Here is a 12,067-nt window from a genome sequence, read left to right on the forward strand (position 1 = left end):
CACTCAATCAATGCACGCATTTTGACCCTAGGTCAGGCAAGATTACTCTTTAAGTTTAAGCATATCAATAAGTAGAGCAAAAGAAACTTACCAAGATTCCCCTAGTAACGATGAGCGAATTGGGAAAAGCCTAACTTGATAATTGGTCACCTTTGATGTCCAAATTGTAGTCTAGAGAAGCATCTTTAATGGTGGACTGGGCCCAATCCACTAGAAAGAGGTACTGAAGAGGGTGAAAGCCCCATTATGCCTAGACCCTATCACACCATGAGTCGCTATCTATGAGTCGAGTTGTTCAAGAATGTAGCCCTAATCAGGTAGTAAATTCTATCCAAGGCTGAATACAAGGAAGAGACCAATAATGAACAAGTATCATGAGGGAAAGATGAAAAAGACTTTAAAAAAAGAGTCAAAAAGTGCATGAAATTATCGGTAGAGAAGTAGATGAGGGCTAAAGATGCGTCTCAATTGGATGTGAAATGGCGAGAGTTGGTCCACCAATCGACTTGAGGCATGGATCGATGTAGATCATGGTAATGGCCCAAGCTCGAGCTTTTTATATGCCTACAAAGACATTATCGCCACTATCATGGAATGCAACACATGCCATCTAGATGTGTGTCAGCCCATATGTGCTTCTAGGGTCAACCTATAGGCTTCCCATTTGGCCCATCTTGGAACACAAACCAAGGAGTCTAACATGTGTAAGTCAACGAGCTAGAAAAACCATAAGGTGCAAGGAAACTAATTGGCAAGATCCCTTGCAAGTGCACTACCAACCAACCTTGATCTTTTGAATTGTGCCTGAATGAGGCAGAGGTAGAGGAAACTCTGGTGGAGGCCCACAGTAATGCTAACATGCAAATCATTTTTCTGTCTTAGGTATAGGGCGAAAAACTAATTGAAATGTCTAGTAGCTAGCTCCCTCTAAAGTTTCTCTCAAGATAGCTAGAGCCCTTAGCAAGTTGTATCAATTAAAGCCAATTATTAGAGGCATCGAAGGTGCAACACCCTTGACCTATTCTCAAACTTTAAATAGGTAAGAGGGTGAGGCTACACCATGGAGCCGTTCCATGGAATCATGAGCTCCAAGTGGGCCATTTTGTTAAGTAGAACTGGTGATGCAGGATGAACTAGAAGCTAGGTTACGATGCCTAACTGCATGCTAACCTAGAACCCACAAAGGGTGTTGGTCAATTGAGACAATAAGGGAGTGGTAATAAAAGTCAAAATCCACTAAGGAGTGTGTAATAACTCACCTGCTAAATCAACTAGCCCTAAAAATGGATAGTGCTTAAGCACACAACCTATATATGGCTATTAGGGCAAGGGCTAAGCCTTAATGAATAGCAAGGTGTGGGAGCACTACAAAACCCAATGCATGAGCAGAGCAACCATTAGTATAGATCTTGGTGGTAGTAGCAAATATTCAAATAAGAACTTTAAAGGCTAAAGAAGGGAAAGGTTCTATGTGAATAGCACTTGCACATGGGTTAGTCAATCCTAAAAGATGGGGAAAGTTCACTCGATAGCACGTCCAAAACAAGCTTTAAAAGGGAATCAAGCTAAAATTCTTAAACCAAGATGCGGTGACTAATGGCAATGTTAAGGACTCTGAAGATATTGGTGGGGGCCTCAAGAAGAGTTATCTTTTTTATTTAATGGCCTGTCCACCCTGGAAATGGCTTAACCAAAGGTAGGGTCCAACAACCAAAAGAGTACTACACGTTGCATGGTGTCTAATGTGCCCCTGGCGACCTTTGAAAATCCAAAGGACCAACTATCAGCCATGCCCAGTCATACTCATAACCGCATCAGGTCTCTAAAGTGAGTAGCCTCTGGTCGATGAACCAATATAGGTAAAAGATGTCGATAAAATGGATTTGTAACCTTAGGAAAAAGGTTGGCTCTGAAGGCTAGGCATGGGGGTCCCAATCTTGAACCCATCGGCTACTGGTGCACTACTCGAGCTACTCTTACAATGAGAATGGGTCATCACATGCCAGCTAAGGGATGGATTAGGAATGGCTCCCTTAGGGGTCTTTCCTATATGACAAATAGTTGGCTCAAAACTGTTATGGACAAGGGGAATCCAACTATTTAATTAAAACAAAGCATTGCAATGGTCCCTACGGATGCTCACTCAATGTGATTTTTGCCCAGTGCTCTGAATGTCAAAGTGAAGAAATTCAACCAAGTACAGGTAAATAGTGGGAGTAACTATGACTCTCTTAGGGTAACCAAATGCCTCATCATATAATTAATGACATGCATGAATGGATTAACAAGATTCCCACTATCCCTATCTACTATCCAACAAAACCACAACCAAGGGAATGAGCTTGGTAGAGTCCAACTTTGTGAAATGACTTGAAAGGTATAGGATAAGTGGGAGCCCTTGGGCAAAATTGAAATATCATAACTTTTAACATTATTTTACTTATTCCATGAATCAAAGGTGGGGCATAACCCCTTCTTTTGGAACCAAAACTGCCTTTGGTTGATCAATCCAAGCAAAAAACCTTGTTAGGTGGGGAGTTTGGCTAAGGCAACACATTTGTTAAAAGATAATGCAGGTGTCCTAAGATAAGCTCAACAAGAATAGAAATCTTGTGTGGAACAAAAGGGTAAAAGCTCATTTGATTCTATTTTCTAGTATGAATACAAATTATGAAAGTGTGGCCTATCGATCCTTTAAACCTTTAAAATTTGAAGTTAGAAGTATTTGAAAAGTTACCAGAGGGATAATTAGCTTATGATAACCAAGCATTCATAGAGACATTGCTTTTTGATTCTTTGATGTTGGCTCTTCCTATCATTTTGAAGTAGAATTCACCAAGTGCTAGATTGTTCACCCACCACTAGGAAACACGAGCTAGGTTTAAACTACCATGAGACAGGTTAGTTTTACCCTACTGATGGTAGCGTCACACCTAGTATGAGAGGAACCATTGATTTGCACAATTGGTCATCATGTTTGGTTGAAAAGTTAGTAGTGTGAAGCTACCATGCACTAGATTATGACTGAACACCTCTAAGTCAAAATCCAGGCTAGAAATAATGCACACACCCATCGCTCTATTGCCAACCTATAGTAGGGGCCTATGGCCTTCAATGGCACATGTCGTAGGTGTAGCCCTTATGGTGGACAAGCCACATGGGCCTCCTTAGGGCTCAATTCCCATCGAGTGGTGGGTAAAATCCTTTACAGATGGCTTAAATATGTGACAAGGTATTGTAAGTGGTAGAGTGGCCTTGCTACCATGATCCACTAAGATTCAACCTTTCATCACTTCGATTCATCCCTCCCCCACTTCACACCCACTAAAGTCCACTCATTTCATTTTTTTGCACTGCATACCTTTGGGGTTGGGGATGAATGGTGTTCTTTATTGCAATCGATTTGGCTGGGTTATGACATCCCTCCCTTATGAGTCCAAGTAAACAACAACCAAATACCTTTGGTATTTGTTACAGGGAAGGGCTTGCCCTTGGTACAGGCACTTACCTCGAACTCCATCAGCACACACTAGCTTTTAGTGCAAGTTGTTGCCTCAAACACCGTTGATAACATCTGGCCCTTGGTTGGTGCAGGCAATCGCATCAAACATAATCAACAGATGCTAGCCTATTGTTGCCTTAGACACCATATATAGATGCTAACACCATGGTGCGAGATGTTGAATCAGACACCATTGCCAGATGCTGGCACTTTATGTGAGCACTTACCTTAACCATCGTCGGTGCAAATAGGGCCTTGGTGTAGGTTGTTGCCTTGAACACGTCTTTGGTAGATGTTGGCACTTGGTATGGAATGTGTATCATGACCCTCCCACCTAAGGCACTTGTTTGCCCCTCGATCACCATCAGCACCAAATAGTGCTCGGAGTATATGTCACGGGTGGTCTTAAGCCAAACCCCGTGTGACCTTATATATGGAATTTACTCCATTTGCTAGAGGTGTAAATGATACATTAGTACTCACTAGCTATTTGGGTCCAACTCAAATAAAATTCAAATTTGGCTTGGTTATTATCGAGTCAAGCTCGAACTTGAGTAGCTAGACTTATCGATCGAGCCAAGTTCGATCATTTTTATTCCTAACTTGAGTAGCTCATGAGCCTAATTGATCTTTTATATTTTAATATATTTTAATTATTTTAATTAATAAAATATCTTGAACTCGAGTTCGAGCTTAAGCATAGCTAATTAAGCTCTTGTCAAATAAAAAAATCAAGCCTAATCGAGCAAGCTCGAGTAGCTTAAATTCTATCTTAAGTCAAAATTGAGCTAAAAAATAAAACTCAATCAAGTTTGAGCTTCAAAATTTGAGTCAAGCTCGAGTCAAGTTTTGAGCTTTGAATTTTGAGTCAAGCTTAAGCTCAAGCTTAATGCTATATTGGTTTAAACTCGATCGATTACATCTTATTGTCTACCTAAGTCAGCATACTAAACTCAAGTGCTTAGCATAATTCCAGCTTGTTAAAGATTATGCTACAGTACTAGGCCTTCTGGAAGCCCACAAATATTGATCCTCTTAAGACTGTGTTTAGGTGTGTTTGTACCTTGGTCTGACCATGCACCTGTACCTAGGTCTGATTGTGTGTCTGTGCATCACTCACCAGCTCTTCCACCTTGGCTTGGCTCAATTTTGTCAAACTTGAATACTATGCCTAAGCCTCAAGAATCTTGATCATTACCCATACCACTGTTTTGGGCTAGTTCCTAATAACCTGGGCCTCCAATAGGTCTCAAGGCTTAGTCCCTGTAGATGTCAGACCCTATCCCGCTAGAACTGGAATTACTTCTAGACTCGAAGAAAACCCCTAGGCTTAGACCAGCTTATGGATCGTAACACATGCATAAGCCTTGACCACCTTCAGGACATGAGGGCTAGTGGACTTGGCACATGCTATCCCTTTATGCGAGCAATTCCCTCGAATAGCATTGGCACATGCTAGGTTACACATCGTATGCAGGTATCCTGGGCTTTGGCCATGCACCATGCACATTACGATCAGGTAATGGTGCACTCAGGCACATCTTTATATTTCTACAGTGCCAATGTCATTTTTATGGCTTGTAAATTTATATAAGCGCTTACCAATGCCCACATCAGGGCTTAGCTCAATTGTGCCTAACTTGAACATTATGTCTGAGCCTCTATAGTCTTGATCACTGACCATACCACTATTCTAGACTAGTTCCCCATGACTTAGGCTTCCAGTAGGTCTCAAAGCTTGGTCATCCTAATTGTCGAACCCTATCCTGCTAGAACTAGAATTATTCCTTGACTTGGAAAGAACCATTAGGCTTAGACCAGCTTGTGAACTGTGACACATACACATTCCTTGACCAACCATCGGGACATGTTATCCCTTGGTCTTGACACATGCTTCATCTTGACACATGCTTCGACCACCATCAGTACATGCTGGCCTTTTATGTGGGTAATTCCCTTGAAAACCGTCAGCACATGCTGGGCTGAGCACTACATGTAGGTATCCTGGGCCTTGGCTATGTACCATGCATACCATGATCAGGTAGTAGGTGGGTTTAGGCACATCTTCATATTTTTGCTAAGCCAATGCCATTTTTATGGCTTGTAAATTCATATAAGCACTTACCAGTGCCCGTACTTAGGCTTGACTCAACTCTGTTGAACATGAGCACCATGCATGAACCTCTAGAGTCTTGATCACTACCCGTACCATTGTTCTGAGCTAGTTCCCCATGACCTAGGCCTCTAATATGCCTCAAGGCCTACTTCCCCTAGCTGTCGAACCCTGTCCGACTAGAATTGGAACTATTCCTTAACTTAGAGAGAACCCCTAAGCCTGGACCAGCTTACAAACCATGACACATGCACATGCCAATGCCTTGACCACCATCGACACCTAATGAATCGTGGTGCATGCACATGCCTTGACCATCATCGGGACATGTTGGCCCTTGGTCTCGATACATGCATCAACCACCATCAGCACATGTTGGCCTTTGGTGTGGGTTATTGCCTCAAACACCATCGCCAAATGTTGGCACTTGGTGCAGCATGTGTACCATGACCCTATCACCACTCTTCAATCCCTTTCAAGGAACTTGTTTGCCCCTTGAGTGCCATCAGCACCAAATGACACTCAGTGCATGTGTCATGGGCTCTAATCTTAAGCCAAACTCCATGTGACCTTAGATATGTAATTGACTCTATGTGCCTTAGTCAACCTATGAAACTCAAGTGCTTAGTATAATTCCAGCTTGTCAAAGATTATGCTGTAATACTTTGCCTTTTAGAAGCCCCCAAATTTGATCCTCTTAGGACTGTGTTCAGGTGTGCCCACACTTGGGTCTAACCATGCACCCATACCTCAATCATCAGTGCCCTTACTTAGGTTTGGCTGTATGCCTGCATATCACTCACCAATAACTACGCTTGGGCTTGGCTTAATTCTACCAAACTTGAACACTATGCCTAAGCCTTTGGAGTCCTAATTGCTGCCCATACCATTGTTCTATGCTAATTTCCTGTGACCTGGGCCTCTAATAAGGCTCAAGGCCCGGTCCCCTTGGATGTCAAACCCTATCCTATTAGAACTAGAATTGCTCTTTGACTCGAAAAGAACCCTTAGGCCTAGAAAAGCTTATAGACCATGACACATGCACATGCCTCAACCATCATCGACATCAAATGACCTTCGATGCATGTATCACAGATCACGGACAAGTTCAAGACCAAGAGGGTCATGTCATAAGACTTGCTTATGATGATATAGGTAATGAACTAGGAAAGATTGAAACAGAAACCCTAAAGGCACTTACTTTATCCAAATGTGTGGGTCAAGCCAAGGTCAGAGCGTAGGAGTGCACTCAAGGTAAGTTGCACAGTGATAAGGATAAAGGCTACTCATTGGAAACTTCTAGAAAGCCTTAAGATATGGCATAAGCAGTCAGGTGCAGAAAGGCCTAGAACCTCCTGGAGATAGGCTAGGCTTGCGGGCATGGAAACTTTTAGATTAACTTAGAGATAGGCCAAATGGTTGGGCATGAAAGGGCTAGAGAAGCTTGGAGGTAAGCGAGGTGCGAGGGCACTGAAGGTTTCAGAAGGGTTAGGCACACGCACAGTAGTTGGTTAAAGGCTAACTTAGGCATAGGGATGATAGTTTCCTACTTAAGGTCGCACAATAGCTAGGCATATAGATGGTAGTTTTTTGGGCTACGCACCATGCAAACGAAGATCGGGTAGTAGGTAGGTTCAGGTACATCTTCATATTTTTGCCATGCCAATGCCATTTTCATGGCTTGTAAATTCATATAATGGTCTCCTAAGCCTTCATGGGAAGTTTCATGGCAAGATGAACCATTTTTTATTTTTCATGATTTTTTAAATTTTTTATGGTTTAGGATATTTTGACATTATTTTAAGAGTTTTGGCCCAAAATTTGGTATACATGATCTTTGTATTTTTGTTGGCATCCACAAAAAAATTTAGCTAAAAAATTAAAGTATGGAAGATTTTGTGGCCATTTGAAAAAAGCATCCCCATTTTAGACACTTGAATTGTTATTAGATGTGAACTTGTAAAAGCTCTTATGCTTATTAAGGGGGAGAGTTGTCAAGGTTCATTGGGGAATAAGGGGCCAATATAAGGGCTAAGGACAGCACCCATTGCATATCATGCACTCACCCTCTAGCCCACCACCCTTAACTGTTAGAACCCTCAATGCCACTGATCAGGTTCTCTGATAATACTCTAGTGATGGTGCTATAGGTAAAAGAATGTAGTGCCAGCACATGCCTGAGCCCAACATGTGCATCGTCGCCCAAAATCAAACTTTGGCCAAGGCCTCAACCATCAATAATACATGCTACTGCATGGTACAAGCACATGCCTTAACCATCACCAGCACAATTTGGCCCTTGGTACAGGCACTTGCCTTGATCACCATTGACACATGCTGGCCCTTGGTGTAGGTACATACCTCGATTTGGCCTTTGGTGTAGGCACATACCTCGATCAAGATTGGCATAACCTGGATTTGATACAGACATATACCTCAATCAACATCAGCACAGGATGGCCTTTAGTACGAGCAGTTACCTCGAACACTATTGGCACATACTGGGCCTTGGTATGAACACATGCCTCGACCACCATTGGCACCTATAGACCTTTAGTGTAAGATATGCCTATTTGAAAAAGTGTCTCCATTTCAGACACTTTAATGTCTACTATTGAAATATTTGTAAAATTTCTCATGCTTTTTAGGGGTTGATTGTTTGGGCCCCTCTCTCCTCCTTATGAAGGGAAAAAGTGTGTGTGATGAGCTTGTCATTACATACATCCACGGCAACATCCTTAGACCAAAATCCAAGCCATGCATGCCTTCTAGCTATGTTGTTAGGTGACTGGTTGCTCTAGTGACCTGTAATCATCCATCACCCTAATCAGTTCACATGCGTGAGAAAAAAGCTCAACTATGCCAAGTTTATACCCATGCCTACAGCTGATGTTGCCTTAGACCTTAGACTAAGTCCCTAAATTGGGTAATGGCTCTTTAAGGTGATGCAAGTACAAACAGTGGTCTTAAGCTTGGTCTGGCCAAGTATTTTGGGTATTTGGCAACCTTGTGGTCCCTTCTCATCAACCATAAAAATGCCTTGGCCTAGCCAAGCCCGTGTATGTGTCATAGGTAGAGGGCTAAAGTTTAGCACCTATGCAGCCTTAGGTTGGAAACTACCATCCATCTGCCAAAGTTAGCATTTTTTTCCAACTCTATGCTAAACGTTTGTGTTGTGCACTCCGTTGGCTCTCTAACAGCTTGAGAGAAAACTAAGAATGAGAGTTAAAGCAATTGTATTTCTATTTACTTGATGCTCTATGTCTATCCCCAAGTCTCTATGTATGGCTAAGTTTAAGACTTGGTTCTTTTAACTTCTCTCTTATTGTTGCTAACTTCTCACAAATGAGAGGAAAGACCCTTGTTTATACTTAAGTCTCCCTAGCACATATGGCCTTTATTAATCCAAGTGTGTTGCCATTATATGCCTTTAGTCCATTACATGGTCCTTAGACACTTCCTAGGTTGGCTAAGGCCTTTGCAAAATCTAGCTGGTTCCAGGCTCCATGCTGACCCTCATGTCTGGAAGAGTCTAGGCACACTAGTTGACTACCTATGCCTAGCAGGCTCTAGAGCATTTCCCATTTAATCACTATTCTACTCAAAGCTAGGGCCTTCCAAATCCTTCCTTATCTGGGCACTACAGTACCTATTACTATTCCTACACATAGCCCTTCTAGAACCATTAATGGCCATGCATGTGGCCTACCTCTAGGCTTCTCTAGACTTTTCTACACTTGTATGCCTAGCCTGTCTCTAGGCTAATCTAGAGCCTTTGGTGCCTACCTTTTCATGCCACTCTTTTAGGGCATTCTAGATCTTTCTAATGAGTAGTCCCCATTCTTGGTACTAGGCTACTCACCTCACTATTCTCTTGCACCTTAGCCTAGGCCCTAGTTTGCTCACTGAGCCTAGTATGTGCCTTTAAGACCTTGGTCTCAATCCTTCTAGGTCTTTCACCTATACCAATTTGAAAAAGCTGAGTCTATCAACTAACTTGGCTTAGGACTTTCTGCGTAGACCATGACATTCTCCCGCACTTGTCGGATCAATGTCCCACTCTTGTCTTGATGGTCTTTGGCACATAATGGTTCTTAGTACATGATGGTTCTTGGTATAACATCATAGTCATCCCTTGTTCTGGTCATAATCCCAATATGGTTCCTATGAAACCAATGCCTATCAAATTAAGTAGTGCCTTAGTTGGTGACATGCCATTACCTTGTCTTTATGCTTAATTGGCCCTTTGGGGCATGCAGCACTTGCATCACATAGGATTCTGTGATCCTAGTTGTTGAAGCACGCAACGCCTCTATGCCTAATGTGCCATTACCTTTTTTTCTACACCATGGGGTCCTTACCCTCTTCTCACACTCAATGGGCCTTTTTAGGTGTACAGTGCACAAGTGTAGGGTGTCCATGCTCATGTCTAGGCCATTACCTTTTCTTCAACAAACCATCTATCTCTAGGGCCAATGTCACCTATGCCTCTACCTTAATAAGGCAACATTAGTAAGATATATCGAAGCAGTGCTTACCTTAGTAGCATCGTCCTGCATACCCATGGCCTAGAAGTACTATTCCATCCCCCATAGATAGTTGTCTACTTCCTTGGCTATCCTAGTCCCCTCAAACTCCTTGGGCTTGGAAATCTTCACACAGGTCTTAGACACTCCAGTAATCATGCCATTCCTAATAGCTATCTTGCAAGCAGTAAACTCCCCCTTGAGTTCCACCATCTCCTTGCACATGGTCTCTACCTAGGCCTCCAAGGTTTTATTCCTCTGGGTGATCATGTTAATGGCCTCATTCAGAGCTGCTTGCAACTCACTTTTGAGCTTTTCCTCTATGGAGTCCAATGCCTTAATGTGAGTCTCAACCTCGTCAAGCTTTTCCTTGACATCACCCACTGTCACCTCCATCTTAAATAGACTCCCATCCATGGTAGACTAGATGTCCCTTGAACTAGCTTTCTTCCCCCTTCCATAACTTTACTCCTAAGCCTCTAGTTGTTGGCTAGCAACATTACTCTGGGATGCCATTTCTGCAAATGCCTTGAGTGTGATCTAATCTTCACCGAATAGAACCCACGTAGAACCTACTCTGATACTAACTAGCATAGGCTTGGATCTTTAAACCAAAATCCATGCAGCCTTAGACTAAGAATGAGCTCATTATGTCTAAGTCAGCTTATGAACCAAGCGTGCGGGCACTAGACCAACTAAAAGGGCAGAATATGCAAGTTTGAGAGAATCAAAGAATGTTGGAATATGTTGTATATTACTAAAGACAAAATGTGTCTAATGATGTACAACTAAGGGTGGGGTGACCCTTTATTTATAGTTGAGGCCCAAGACTAATTATGGCCGCTTCCTAAAATCAAAAGATTACATATTCCAAGAATTAAGGGATTTACACATTAATACATAGATTAAACCCTGATTCTAAGGACCTCCTCCTGATTCTTAGGGTTGACTAGGTCCTCCCACTGAATGCTACCAATCCTGGATGCTTCTAGAAGATTTTGGATCTGCCAATCTCCCCTAGGTCCACCTAGGTGAGGTGTGAGCATGTTGCAGGCTTGGTCCTGGCTGGGCGATCTGGACATTTCTCCCATGCTTATTACGCCAACCCTTACAACTGTCCCTAGTGCTCGAGCCTATTAATATTTAAACAATTAATAAGTAACAGATTTAAAAAATAGATCTGTTTATCGAATAAGTTTAAATGTTATGATTATTTTAACAATTATTTATTTTAAATCGTTATTACTTTTAGTTTTTTCATATAACAATTGTTTTTGTTCATACAAGCTTATTCATATTAAAATAATATTAATTTATTAATATTTCGACAATTAATAAGAAAAAAATTTTAAATAAATGTGCTTACCAAATAAGTTCAAATAGTCACAACTATTTGAGTAATTATTTATTTCAAATCGTTATGACCTTTTGTTTTGCCATAAAACAATTGTATCAATTCATATAAACTTATTTAAAATAAAATAATACTAATTTATTAATATTCCCAAAATTAATGAGTAATTTTAAAAATGAATCTATTTACCATACAAATTCAAATAGTTATAACTAATTGAACAATTATCTATTTCAAATCATTATGACGTTTTGTTTTATCATAAAATAATTGTTTTTGTTCATTCAAGCTTATTTCGAATAAAATAATATAATTTTATTAATATTTCAAAAATTACTAAGTAGAAATTTAAAAAATAAATCTATTTTCAGAACACATTCAAATACTTTAACTATTTGAATAATTATCTATTTCAAATAGCTATTACCTTTTGTTTTGTCATAAACCAATTGTTTCTATTCATATAAACTTATTTGAAATAAAATAATACTAATTTACTAATATTCTAAAAATTAATAAATAAATGTTTTAAAAAATAAATTTATTTATCGAGAAGCTCAAATATTTATGAC

At 40.8% G+C, this 12,067-nt stretch overlaps 1 pseudogene; it reads left to right on the top strand.

Moving 5' to 3' along the window:
- Positions 1-22: 22 nt before the first annotated feature.
- On the top strand, positions 23-3,303 carry LOC149517913 (25S ribosomal RNA; annotated as a pseudogene).
- Positions 3,304-12,067: the final 8,764 nt, after the last annotated feature.

Source organism: Durio zibethinus, chromosome 8 (genome assembly GCF_047325235.1).
Source record: "Durio zibethinus cultivar Kanyao isolate XHJ-2024 chromosome 8, ASM4732523v1, whole genome shotgun sequence".
In the NCBI taxonomy this organism is placed as follows: domain Eukaryota; kingdom Viridiplantae; phylum Streptophyta; class Magnoliopsida; order Malvales; family Malvaceae; genus Durio; species Durio zibethinus.